A 14,479-nucleotide genomic window follows, 5' to 3' on the forward strand; every position below is an offset into this window, starting at 1 on the left:
TTTTTTCCATATCTCTACTGTCTAATCTTCTAAAGGATGATTGTGATTATGATTAATAATATTAGTTTTGGGATGCATCTGGTTTGTTCTGGATTACGCCTAAATGTGATATATAAATTTGCAAATTAATCTTTGTGACTCAATACCTCCTTTATCATTTTCCATGCATCTTTTGCCTATCATAAATTGCTAACACTGATCTTTTCCTTAATCCCTTTCAAACACTATTTCATTTGTCTATAAAAATGAGACATAACTGCTATACTGGAAAAGGACTAACATGAGAGTTATCCCCACTGAACTCAAAAAATTGGACTACATGGAAAAGGACAAGTAGAGTTTTTTCTGCCTTCTTCCTATATCTTCTTGCAAATGCAATGAAATTCCTCTCTCTTAAAAATTAGCATAGTATATATAGTGCAAAACTGGGTCCCACTTTCGCAGATCATACCTTCCGCCTAAATAAGCCTCTATGAGCCTGATTTATGAAACCTCTCTTCATAGAGAGGTTTATTTGAATATGCGAGTACAAGCTTTTAAGTTTTATAGGCACTATAACACCCACCCAAATTCGTGAAATGCAGAGAAAAATTGAGGAAAATCTAATGAAAACTGTTATAGATGTAAAAATATGGTACCAAACAAAACAAAGATCTCAATGCAGATAGCACTGTTAAATTCAATGGCAGCTTTGACGCTTTAGAATTGGACTGTTCATTCACTGTAAAGCCATTTTCTGAGTTACAGAAAAAAAAAAAAAAAAAGAATAAAAGAGAAGAGAAGAGAAGAGAAGAGAAGAGAAGAGAAGAGAAGAGAAGAGAAGAGAAGAGAAGAGAAGAGAAGAGAAGAGAAGAGAAGAGAAGAGAAGAGAAGAGAAGAGAAGAGAAGAGAAGAGAAGAGAAGAGAAGAGAAGAGAAGAGAAGAGAAGAGAAGAGAAGAGAAGAGAAGAGAAGAGAAGAGAAGAGAAGAGAAGAGAAGAGAAGAATACTAATTGGTTTCTCTACTTTAGCTTATCCTATGGATCATATTTGACTTGAAATGGTTACCTCTTTCAGTCAAAGCTTGGTCAGAGATTCAAAGCGTTTGAGTTTTCTGTAACTTTCTCACTCTTTTCTTCACAGTATACTAAAGGAGCACATCTCTCAAACTCCTTAAATATTTGTTTGGCTCAGAAATGATTATAGTCATGACAGCATACAGAAGTCTTCTGGGATTTGGTACTACTGCCATCTGCTTCCTTTAAAGTAAGAATGTTTTTTTTTTCGTTTGGAAAAAAAAAAAAAAAAAAAAAAAAAACAAGAAAAAACGAGATTGTTCCTTTACGCAAGGCATTGCAGTAATCCAATTTGGGATAAATATTCAGAGAAGGCAGCTAATATGATATGACTATTTCATTCACAGATTTTGAGTGAAGTGACAAGTATTTTTAAGAAGTAAATAGTGGAATGATTGTCTGTCATGAAACAGAAACAGTCCCTTTTCCCGAGAAAGGGAATACCCAGAAGTTACTCAACAAACAAATTTAAGCCATGGGAATCACAATAGCAATCTGTATAAATCTGAGGAATAACTAAAACATAATAGATAGACTGACAAAAAAACAACCACGTAGGAATTGTTTACAGTTTTGGTTGTTGAAAACTAAAAAGAATACAGAAGGAGATATATATGACAATCAGAATAATATCAGAAGACATTATGTCAACAACTTTTCTACAGGGTGCTGGACATGATCAAGTTTAAAATCTCAGAAAGGTCTCCACATTTCAAAGGTAATACATTGTCAATAAGTGATATTTATAACTTGAATTTTAACTTTGTTAAATCAGGCAGTCAACTTCACTAATACAATACAATACAATACAATACAATACAATACAATACAAAGAACTAAGCTAAACTATTGGGTTGTCTGGCCACTTAGATATTACCTGATACAGTTCACATAAAGTAACAAGACTCACATAGCTCATGCAAGAGAGGTCTTGAATTCTGCAGCAGAGTAAATTGAATTAAAAAACTGTTTTAACAGATTTAGGCAGCTGTGTGAAATGGTCAAAAAGTCATATATTATCCTGTAGACTATTGAAGTTGTTCTGAAAGTATTACAAAAATGGGAATATATAAGCATTGCCTTTTATTTGTATAGAAACTAATATCTATTCCAGTGATGGGGCTTAGGCTAATACAACAAGTTTGTAAATAAGGAATATGCATGGCAGAAATTTCTGTTTACTGTGTGTGGATAGCAGAAAAGGCAGCTGCTAATTCATTTCAAAGCTCCATTTTCACTTTGAATCTCTATGTCTTGAAGTCTAGGGGTTTTTTTTTGTTTACTTTGTTTGTTCTCTTTTGCTTGTTTGAGGATTTTTTTATTTTTTTTTATTTAGTAGTAGTATTAGTAGTATTTTTGCTATTACAAAGTTCCTGAGTTGTACCAAATTTCCTGTCCAGTAGATGAGCTAAGACTTGCAGTCCCCTCAAACAGTACTTCATTTTTTTTTTTTTTTTTGGTCCATTTATGACCTTTACTTGTACTATGGTTTTATATGTGAAGAAGGAACATTTCAGTGTTCAGGGCATTAGCCTGGAATATGGGGAATTAGCATTCAGTTTCTTTCTTCATCCTGTTACCATCTAAATCAAAACAGTTGGTTTTCCTGTGACATAGGGGATTAAAATTATAAACTGATACAATGTTCTTCTCCTACCTTATTTAAGTGGCTCAAAGAACGATGTTATATTGTGAGCATAACTCATCATCAAATAGCAAACATCTGATATTTCAGAAGAAACTGCTGATTGCCTGAAAAACTTTACCTTCTGTAAGGGAAAATGCAGACTTCCCTTACAACCCCTCCCTTCTCCTCTCCTTCTTCCCCAGATATTAAGGGAGGTAGTTGAGGGAATTTAATGTGAGAAGAGAAGAAAAAAACGGTGGACCAAAAAGTTAATATAGAAAAACATCACTTTTTTGTCATTTAGTGCAAAAACTAATATACAAAAACAGTTAAAAAAACAGTTATAAGATGTGCTCATAGATTTCTTATGCATATTTTCAAGCAAGCTAATGATTCAAATATATTTATATATATTACCCACTTTATTTCAGATTTTCTGAAATAATAAAAAAACAACAAAACATCAGTAGCTATTTGAGTAGAAGTCATACACACAAATTTACAGGTACAAGAAAGCAAACTTTCCTGAGAGAGTAAGGTGGAAATCATCTCCCAGTCTGACTTCACTCTGAACACAATTTATGTATATGATTTGTCTTTAACAGACAAACAAGACAGGAAATGCCACTTGTGTTTCTGTTTTGTTGAATCACTTTATTTTATGATTGAGAAACACAATAGCATATCATTCATGTATAATATTTTTGTTCTGTACATTTCAGACAATAGTGCACTTTTAAATCAAAATAATTAAGTGGTACTACTAGAATTTATTGCAGGTTAGATCCCAGTCTCAAAAAAAAAAAAAAAAAAAAAAAAAATAATAATGTAGGTGCCATCACCAAGTAAGACTGCTCCTTTATTCCTACTGTCAGATTGAGGTGTTCATCAGTCAATTGGAAAGAATAAGAAGTGACCTGACAGAACATAGGAACTCTGCAATATAGCTACACATTTTGTGTGTTGCTAAAAGTCATAAAACTTGGATTCGATCAGCAGTCTAGCAGCCTGTTAGCTCTTATCGCTATTCTTGCGTGAGTTCATTTATTTTTTCTAAATATTACCTAATTCTATTGACTGAAAATGAAATCCACAAAACAATATTTCTTGTTTTTACTCCTTATGACAGTTCAGCACTTGTATTGTTGGCATTTTCTATACAGGAAGCTGAACAATGACTCAAAGTGAAATGGAACACTCTCTGGGACTACACATAGCTGTATTTTTGCCAACCAGGTATTTCTGCACCTCGTATTAAGATGACAGATTTCATATATGCCTTTCTCAATTGTTCAATTCACATATTAAATATTTGCTTATGTTTTGTATGTTTCTAGACAAGCCTAAATATTAAAAAATAAAAAGCTATTTCTTCACTCAGAGGGTGGCTGGTTGGATGAGGCCCTGGGCAACTTGATCTAGTGGCATCTCTGCTGCAGGGTGGCATCCCTGCCCATGGTGGGGGAGCGGAACTGGGTGATCTTTAAAGTCCCTTCCAACCCAAGTCATTCCATGATTCTATGATTTCCTACATTCATTTCTGAAAGCTCTAAATAAAATACCACATTAAGAAAACTGACATCCCAACATGTTTTCTCACTGGGAAAGATACTTGAAGTATCCCTTCCCTCTGCATGCAGATGATTCATTTCAACCTTTAGAGAATCATCCCCTCAGCAGCTGATTATCAGGCCCAAATTAAACTTGCTGCTCTTTTCTGCTCAGTTAAGGCCACTCTCAATGAACAGGTGTCAGAGGTCAGAGCTATGCGTTTCTGATGCAAGCATCTGGAAATCCCAAGCATGCCATTTCACTAAGTCTGTCTGAACCACCAGTTGTGTCTGATTAATTCACTCCTGTATTGGCAGTGCACAGGTTTAGAAGAATCATAAAATCACAGAATGGTTTCAGTTGGAAGGAACCTTAAAGATCATCTAATTCAACTCCCCTGCCATATGTAAGGACACCACATAGATACATTTCCTGAGTTCACAAAAATCCAATGGCTCTTTGGAAAGCACATGGGCTGTTTGGGTATCTTGTTCTCTTATATAAAAAGCCACAAAGAAACACTGGTGTTCAAGTACCCATGTTTACTGAACAACCTCAAACTACATATTTCCATTGGTTCATTTGGGTTCTGGCAGCTTTGAAAATCTGTTGAATGCACTTGGATCATCCCAACATGTTTCAAGGTTTTCTAATTGATTCTCTAATTATGGTCAGCCAGGGCGTAGACTACATTTGTGGACAGCCTTGACAAAGAACATGGTGATTTTCTGATGTATAAAACAGCATTGCCCAGCTTTTCATCAGGATTTGAGCCGCACTCTCCTGGATTACAGGTTCCATCAATCATTTCACAATGGGTCTGCCACATAACCAAACTGCAGAAATTCCCATCTCGTCTGTTCGTTCATTCATCCGTTCGTTCATTCACTAAAAAAAAAATAATAAATAATAATAATTATGAATCCTATGAAAATATAGTTGACTTTTTTCTGTCTTCTTAACACTGATAAATAAATAACACTGCTAATAAGCACAAATAACATGTACCAATATATCCTCTCTGTAGAATATAAGAACAAAATTTTTCAAATTGCAAGGTAATTTGAAAGGTAATTGCAAATTGAAAGGTAATTGCAAAATTACCTTTCAAATTCAAATTTTTCAAATTAAGCCTGCTGAAGTACAAAAAGAGTGAATGATATGACAAAATATCCATCATAAATTACAGATTTAAATCCAAGAATAAAACAAAATTTGCTGGTTTGAGCTTCTTGGACTTAAAAAAGTATCTCATTCAGTATGTTCCAGTTTCAAGCAAATAGAACCCACATTATATATGGAAATAGATCCTAAAACCAAATTAAAAATAGAGTTTAAGTGATGGTATGTTTGATCATATGATCTCTCAAATATGCTGCCTAATTACAACAAATCCACAGAAAGGTAACTCTGAAAGGCATTCATTTTGTATTAGGTTTTTGTGAACAAACAAGCCAAAAAGGAAAGCCCCACACTGAGAAAAAGTCTGCTTTGGGGATTTAGCCCTGATTATATGTCAAGCAATCCACAGAGGGTTCATCCCTCTGGGTTCAAACACAAATCCAGAGGGGAGAATGATGTTCCCTCTAGCCCAATTACCTTCTTAACCATTTGCTAACCAAATGTTTACTTTTTAGTTTTATGCAGATCAAAGACATTTGCTGTGGTATATGTAGTGTCTTAGAATTATAGCCTTTTAAAAGATTGCTCTCTTGAATAGCACGACTCTGATTTAACTTTCATAATTGCAGTTCTCTGTAGCATTTCATGTTTACGTGACTTTTTTTATTGTACCATGTTCTGTAACAGATTGCAATGCGGATAGCACTGCTACTGTACAGCCAGTTAAACACTGATTAGTTCACAGCTGAAAGTTTTTAATAACACTTGCTCATTTCTTTATAGTGTCAAGTTTTAATTTCAAGAATAAATAAACTGTGTTCTCGACCTAATTATTTGAATTATTGCAAAATAGCTTAATTGGTTTAGAGAGGTTAATGTATTGGTTAATTTAAATATTACTGTATATTAATGATTCTATCAAATGACTGAGAAGGCATTATTACTTCAGGGAAAAAAAAAAAAAAAAGATTGGTATTATGTATATTTTAAATCCTAAATGAGCTTTGCTGGTGTTCCTAGGGTAACTGAGCATTATAAGCACATTACAAGATTTGCAACCCATGGGATGTCATTCATGTTAGGAATAAGAAACCTTAATATGATTAAATTCCTAGGATTTCAGAGGTCTGCCATTAATCACTGCTAACTAATACAGAAGTTTTGTTTGTTACTGTAGTAGAGAGAAAAAGAACTATGAAGTCATAATTTCAAAGTCTTAAAATCTGAGGATGATCAGAAATTTCAATCAAATTTTAAAACAAGCCCAACAACAATTTCAGAAAATTGCTGTAAATTCCTTTTCATACTTGCTTCAGTATGGTTCTATAGGCAGAACAGCTTCACAGTCATTCTGGAAAAGAGACACAAATATTAATTCTATCACATGGGAATGTAATATTTCTCAGTATCATAGTCTGTTACCAGGCATTATGACCCAGTTTTTAACTGTTCCACATATAGGTCAGGTGGACTCTAAAAGGCACCACATGTTAAAGAAATTGATACAGCCTCAAACAATATTCAACATCTTTGCACCCTTAGTGCAAAGAAAGAAAACAAAACAGATGATGTGCTGAGAACTGAATACATATTCCATTCATGAACTCTATATTTGAGGAGGTAACAGCAAAGGGGCTTACCTTTGAATTCAGCAGTTTTAATATACATTAACTGAATGATTATTTCGGTAGTTTCACACTGATGACAGCTAAACTCCACCACTCCCTCTCCTCAAATGGAGATAGGGGGAAAGAAAGTATGATTGGAAAGAAAAATGCTCATTGGCTAAGATGAGGGTAACTTAATTAAATGGAAGAAAATAAGCAAAGGTCATGAGGAAGCAAAGAGATAGAAAAAAGCAATTATTCTCTACTTCCCATCAATGAGTGATGTTTGGCCATGTCTTGGGAAGCAGGGCCTCATAAATGTACACTCATATACATAACAGAAAGCAAAAGAGGAGAGAAAAGAATAAGAACTGTTCTGCTGGAAGGGTTTCTTATCTCTAGCTTGCTCATCTGCTGACCACAGTGCATCTCTGCAGACACTACGGTATTTCTGTATAATGTCTAAGACTATTGCTGCTAGTCCCGTGATACTGCTATAGTAGGAGGTTATTGAGTACAACAGACAAATCATCTTCATTTCTGTACTCTTCTGCATGCATTCTAAAATTGCTCAAAGAATAGTACATAGTTCATAATACAGAGGGAACAAACAAGCAGAGCTCTGAGTTCTATCAAGCGTTGTGCTCTCTCATGCAGTATTCACATCACCTATCTGAGCAGCGTCTGGACATTTAACTGAGGCACTTTGAAGGTGCTTACCATCTGTAAGCACCTTTTACCATTCAGTACTGACAGCATAAGGAATTTGTCTTCTAATTTTTTGAATTGCAGCAGAGTCAGTAGCAAAAGAAGGCAGAACAATATCCTTCTCTCCCTCAAAACTGTTAGACAAACACAGATGTGAGCTATCTTAATATCCTGCAAACTTCACAAAATTTCCAGTATTTAGTATTAATATAGGTTAATAATTTCTAATGGTGTACAAAGGTGGCAATGATGCTCATCTGTGCACCTACACCCATTTCTGTGATTATTGTTTATATACATATATATATTAAGTAGCAAATATCTATGTATTTACATTACATATATATATATATATATATATGTATGTATATATATATATATGTATGTATGTATGTATGTATGTATATGTATATATGAGAAGATTCTAACTCTCTGCCCAGACAGATTTCCACAGTTCTACACTGTGTAAGTTACTCTCACTGGGGAGTCACAGGTGTGAACTTTTCTGGAAAGTAGGGCGCATTGTCTATTGTCAATATGCTCATTGTCTATATGCCAATAAACTGTATCAACATGGGGATGAACCAAAGTTTTGTTGAATGCATAGAAAATGCAAACTGGAACTCTGCAGTCATGCTTAAGATCCTTAGTAGCAGCCTAGTCCATAACAACAAGGGTACCAGTGCTCTGTAAGTATTCCCTAAATCCTTCTCTCTCCCAGCACTCTTGCTTTCTTGTTGTTAAACCTGAAAATTAGCAAGTCTCAATTTGATATAGAACTGACCTCAGAACAAGAAAAAAATATTACAACTGTCACCTGTCAACTGTCACCAAAGGGCAACACCAGCCCCTCTTGTCTTTGCCCAGTCCAAGGCTCCCATGGCAGCCCTGAGCCCTAGTCCCTGCCCCAGCAAGGTCACAGCAGGACTGGGCTCCAGCTCTCCACAGCCCTACCCTGCCCAGCCACAACCTCCATACCAGGATCACCCATGACCTCATCACCAGGCCTAGGGAGGAGCCCAGGGCTGCCATGTGTTCCTGGTGGGCCAATGAGACAGGCCCAGCCTGCTAAGCCCTACCAGGCCCCAAGCAGCTGTAGTACCGCAGTGGTATGGCATCACCACTGTCTCACCAGAGAGTTCAGTGGGTACAGTGTGAACTTGGTTTTACATGATAAACTGAATATATACAAAATTAATACAAAAATATTCATTCCAAGGGATTCACAAACATAAAAATTGTTAAGACAATTAGATACTTGTCATAATTTTTAACCATCACACATAACAAGATGACAAGAATCTTTCTCTAATTTTCTTTAAAATCATTTAGCCCTGAAGAGGTCTGGCAGTTGGACTAGATGATTGTTGAAGGTCCCTTCTAATTGACCCATTCCATTCCATTCCATTCCATTCCATTCCATTCCATTCCATTCCATTTAGAAGTCTGCAAAAGTTTTTCAAATCCCATTGTATTTAATAAAATTATTTCATAAGAATCACCTTCATGAACTCTTCCTTCTTCAACATTTTTAAAAGATGTCAGACATTCATTTGCTTTGCAGTTTTCAGTTAAAGTAGTGCCCTTAGAATTATTATTTTCCTTTTTTATGTGTCAGTGAATTCAGTGCTGGCTAAAACAGATTTTGCCAGCTGTCAACATTTCTGTTGTTTTTCTGGACTGTGAAGCAAGCTAATATTACAAACCACAGTAGGAAGAAAGTTAATGGTACTACAAAAGCCACCTTCCCATTATTTGTTCTCCTTAATACAAATAGAATTACTGGCATTTCTCTCTCTCTGTGGAGTTTTCTTATTGAAAAGCTGTAAGATAATTTCCAAGTGTAAGAACAAAGCGGCCAAGAAGAAGTGAACAATAGAGCCAAATAAATTACCATTTGTACAAATATCAATCTAAATGCTCCTTTTATTGTTAGAGTTACTGACTTCAGAACATTACAGAATCAAATCCTAATTCTCTTATCTGAAAGAATAATTTCTAATCTTACATTTATTGGCACTTGTCAGAAGCATTAACTGGAGTTTTTAATATTAGCACCACAGAAGATTGAAGTGTTGCATTTGAAAGCTCATTCACAACACAAACTTTTTTACATTAACATGTCTTGCCATAATCATAGACAAAATAAAATTTGAATATCCAGAAAATATCAAGACAAAGAAGGAAAGCCAAGGGTGCATAAATACCCAGTTTGTGGAAGCCTTGACTACTTTTGTAGTTACATAGTAGCCTGATACCACATGCAGTATAAAAAAATAAAAATAAAAATAAAAATAAAAAAATAAACCTATGGCTGTATTTGATCTCCCATTAGCAAAGTACCAGAAGATATCTATTTAATCATCTATTGAAGATCTGGAAGGACAGAAGCCGGCATTCTAGGCAGTATCCTGTATATGGGGGTCACTGGATGTGGTGCTTTTATCCCAGTGCATAGGAGTTAAAACTGTCACTCAGCGCTGAGGAAGTCTGAATTCAAGTCACAGGGATACTGTATGCCTACAGAATAAGAAAACACAGGCCTTTCCCAGAGTTTGAAGACATGTTTAACAGTTCACAGAAATCAGACTCTTTACATAGATGAAAAGCACAATGGTTTTGGATCACAAAGGGATGGTCACAAAGGGATAAAGCCACTCCACCAATATGTATGAAAAGGGTATCTTTGGGTTGGTGTCATTCACTCCCCTGCCCCAGGATGAGGGAGAAAATTGGAAGAGCAAACCCAAGGAAAAACAAATAAACAAGTGAACAACAACAACAACAAAAATAACAGCAACAACAGAAAACAAGGAAAAAAACTTGTGAGTTGAGATAAAGACAGTTTAGTAAGTGAAGAAACAAAGCAAAACAATCAATGCAAAGGCAATCATTCACCACCAGCAAACCAATGCTCAGACAGTCTTCAAGCAACAGATACTTTGGAAAAACTGTCTTTCTGTTTCAGTGTTGAACATGACGTTACAAGGTATAGCATTGGTCAGTTTGGGTCAGCTGTCCCAGCTGTGTCTTCTCCGAACTTCTTGCTCACTCCCAGACTATTTGCAGAATAGGACAGGGTGAGAAGTAGAGAAGATCCTGATGTGTAAGCACTCTTCATCCACAGACAAAACACTGAGGTGCTATCAATATTGTTTTGGTCACTAATCTAAAACAGCACAATACAGGCTGCTATGAAGAAAATGGTTCCATCGCAATCTAATGTGTTTTGAATGGACTAGATTTTCAAGTTTTCTCATCTTTTCAATATTAACAGTATCTAAACAATTCAATGCATTTGTAATATTAATCAAGACAGGAACTTATTTCAAAAGAAATTTTCAAGCTTTGAAGATTCCTTTAACAGATTAAAAAAAAAAAAAAAAAAAAAAAAAAAAAAAAGGTCTTTTAATATTGACCACAATTAAATTTCTGAATAATATTATCAACCAATTCATGAAGAATAAACGAATAGACAACCTGAGAGAATTTGGTACCAGTGGTTTCCAGAATATCAAACATCTATCCATGCATATTCAACAAATGACAGATAACAAGGACTATTGTGTGATCAAGTTTCATACTTATATTTTCAGGTTTTGAGGTTTTACGCCTGAGAAGGCAGTGAGAATAATAATAGGACCAATTTCCAGTAGTTTTTAAACTGAAAGAAATGAACATTTCTATTACTTCCTGCAAATTCTTTCATTTCTTGCTGCAGTGAAAGTCCTGAGTGTCTCCAAGGTCAGGTATGATTCTTTGTCTGACACTGTAGATATAGCTTGCCTTATGGATTTGGTTTCGCCTATTCATAACATTCAAAGCAGCATGAGATGAAAGGAAGAGACATACAATGACAAGACTGGATTCTTACGTGTCAGAACCACACAAAATGCTGATGTGGAATCAGTTATTGTTAGAATCATAGAATCAATTTAGGTTGGAAAAGACCTCTAAGATCAAGTCCAAACATTAACCTACCACTGCCAATTCTAATACTAAACAAAGTCACTGAGCAACCACATCTACAAATCTATTAAATACCTGAAGGGATGGCAGCCTGTTCCAATGTTTCACAACCCATTCACTGAAGAAATATTTCCTAATATCCAACATAAACCTCCCCTGGCACAACTTGAGGCTATTTCTTCTTGTCCTGTTGTTTGTTGCTTGGGAGAAGAGACTGACCCTCACCCCACTACAACCTCCTTTGAGGTAGTTGTAGCGACCAAAAAGGTCTCCCTGAGCCTCATTTTCTCTAGGCTAAACAAACCCAGCTCCCTCAGCCACTCATCATAAGACTTGTTCTCTAGACTCTTCACCAGCTTCATTTGGACACACTCCTCAATATCTTTCTTGTAGGGAAAGATATAGTGAAGAGAACTGGCTCCAATACTGAGCCCTGGGGAATACCACTTGTGACCAGCCACCAACTGGATTTGACTCTATTCACCACAACTCTTTGGGCTCAGCCACCCAGTCAGTTTTTAATTCAATGAAGTGTATGCCTGTCCAAACCATCCGCAGCATTCTCCAGGAGAATACTATGGGAAATTTTACATTATATTTACATTACTATACATTACTATTTACAAATATTTACATTACTATGTAAAAAGCTTTGCTAGTCTGGGTAGATAGCCTTTCCCTAATCCACTAAGAGGGTCATCTTGTCACAGGTGGAGATCAGGTTCATCAGGCAGGACCTGCCTTTCATATACCCATTCCTGATCACCTGGTTGTCCCGTGTGTGCCACGTGTTGTCACTCAAAGTGATTTGCTCCATAACCTTCCTTGGCACTGAGGTCAGACTGACAGGCCTGTAGTTCCTTCTGGCCCTTTTTGTAGACGAATATCACATTTTCTAGCCTCCAGTAATTGGGACCTCCCCAGATGGCCAGGACTGCTAATAAATGATGCAAAGTAGCTTGGTGAACCCTTCCGCCATCTCCCTCAGTACCCTCAGGTGGATCCCTTCTGACCCTATAGACCTGCATGTATCTAATTAGTGTAGCAGGTCATTAACCATTTCTTCCTGGATTATGGGGACTTCATTCTGCTCCCTGTCCCTATCTTCCAGCTCAGGGTCTGGACACCTGGAGAACAACTGGTCTTACTACCAAAGACTGAGGTAAAGAAGGCATTAAGTACCTCAGTCTTTCCTTATCCTTTCTCACTATGTTTCCCCCCACATACAATGAATGAAGGAGATTCTTACTAGTCCTCCTTTTGTTATTAATGTATTTATATATTAAATAACACAACTCTTGAAACAGATGTGACAGATCAATAGCATGTAAAATGTGACTTACAGGGAAAAAAAATTGTTCCTTTTTAATGCAAAACACCAAACAATTAGAACAATCTTTGAAAAATACAGTGATATTGGGTCCCAGTGCTTCCTGACAAAAGTTCTGATACAATGCTTGCCGCAGGTATTAGTATGCACATACAAATCAATGCTCATCAAGTGTGAAATTAACTGAATAGGCACCTGTGACAAAATATCACCCTGACCAAGTTGTTTCTTTAGTCCAGAGTGAGGAAAAAAATAAATTACATCTTTTTGTAGGTGAGAAGCAAAAACTTATTCCACCCATTGTAGACCAGGACAGTGTTTCAGCAGTGTTTATTCTATTGGTTATCAGACACTGATCACTTAAATCACTTAAATTACCTAAATCACTTAATTGTTGAGTATGCAGTATTAAGTACCATGAGTCCAAGACTGATATGGAAAATTTCTATAAAAAGGTGGCAAGTCTGGATGGGGTGTAATATAGTGAAAGAAGAATTGTCATTGCTGTTTTTGTTGCATGCATAAATTTTTGTTACACTATCGTTGTTATAAGAAGGGATCTGTAGAGGAAGAAATTCTGTCTTAAGCACTGATGTTGAAAAATGTTCCTTGACCCAGATGTTTCACTGTCCAGACAAGTTAACATGGAGTTCCATACATCCTAATTGAATATTTTCATTTAAAATAGAATATTGTTTTTTATTAAATAATAATGATAAAAAATAGCCATTACAATCAGACTTTCTACTGCAGAAACCACTCCAAGAAACATCACAATTTCAGCCCATTCCACAACAAAGTTACAGATCTTAGTCTCATTCACTAACATGATTTTAAAAATCTGACTCTACTTTTCTACAAAGTTTCATAAAAACTGTAGAATCAAAAGTGGATTTTAACCCAATATCTGGTTACTGATTGTGGCCCATAGAATATATCTAGAGAACAGACACGAAGTTGTTCAAGTGTCATCCTAATCTCTAGAAGATACAGATCACTTCAAATCTGGGAATACAAGGTTTTATTACCTCTTTGATGCTGTCATTAACTGTAGTAACACTGATTTGGTAATTTCCTTCAAAATAAAGTTTTCTTTGCTCTGATTTAAGATCCTTAAATAGATCTTTTAATTAATTAATTATTTTAATTTTAAATTAAGATCCTTATAGATCCTTAATAAGATCCTTAAAAGTCAACTCTTCTCTCTTCTTTTTATACTCCTTTTCTTTATATTAATAATTATCACTTCCTGTCATACCAGGAAAGAGTTCAAGAAAAAAATACACTTAATGGAAATACAGATTCTTTTGCAGAACTCAGACCAAAGGATTCTGTGCCAGGTCCAACCACATGGGAAAAGAAGAAGGAAAGGACATCAAAGGCAGCTGTAGTTCATTCTCTTTTCAAGAATAACAAGGTAAATAAACAAGCCCTTGTTTTCTGAAGTGTTAGTTTTAAGATGCGGTGTCACTGAATATTTTTTTTTAATTATATTTGTAATCATTTATTCT

The 14,479-nt window shown here is 35.6% G+C and overlaps 1 long non-coding RNA gene across 2 annotated transcripts; it reads right to left on the reverse strand.

The window, feature by feature from the left end:
• Positions 1-4,759: 4,759 nt before the first annotated feature.
• On the reverse strand, positions 4,760-12,514 carry LOC137850610 (uncharacterized). 2 transcript variants are annotated; one of them, XR_011092673.1, is made up of 3 exons: positions 12,405-12,514; positions 6,662-6,705; positions 4,760-5,120 (listed from the first exon to the last, which is right to left on the reverse strand). It is a non-coding gene; the product is annotated as an uncharacterized lncRNA (long non-coding RNA). The 2 variants fall into 2 exon arrangements; XR_011092672.1 differs by lacking the exon at positions 6,662-6,705 and having other exon boundaries at positions 12,405-12,492.
• Between the last annotated feature and the right edge of the window lie 1,965 nt (positions 12,515-14,479).

The sequence above is a fragment of the Anas acuta genome, chromosome 2 (assembly GCF_963932015.1).
Source record: "Anas acuta chromosome 2, bAnaAcu1.1, whole genome shotgun sequence".
NCBI lineage: Eukaryota > Metazoa > Chordata > Aves > Anseriformes > Anatidae > Anas > Anas acuta.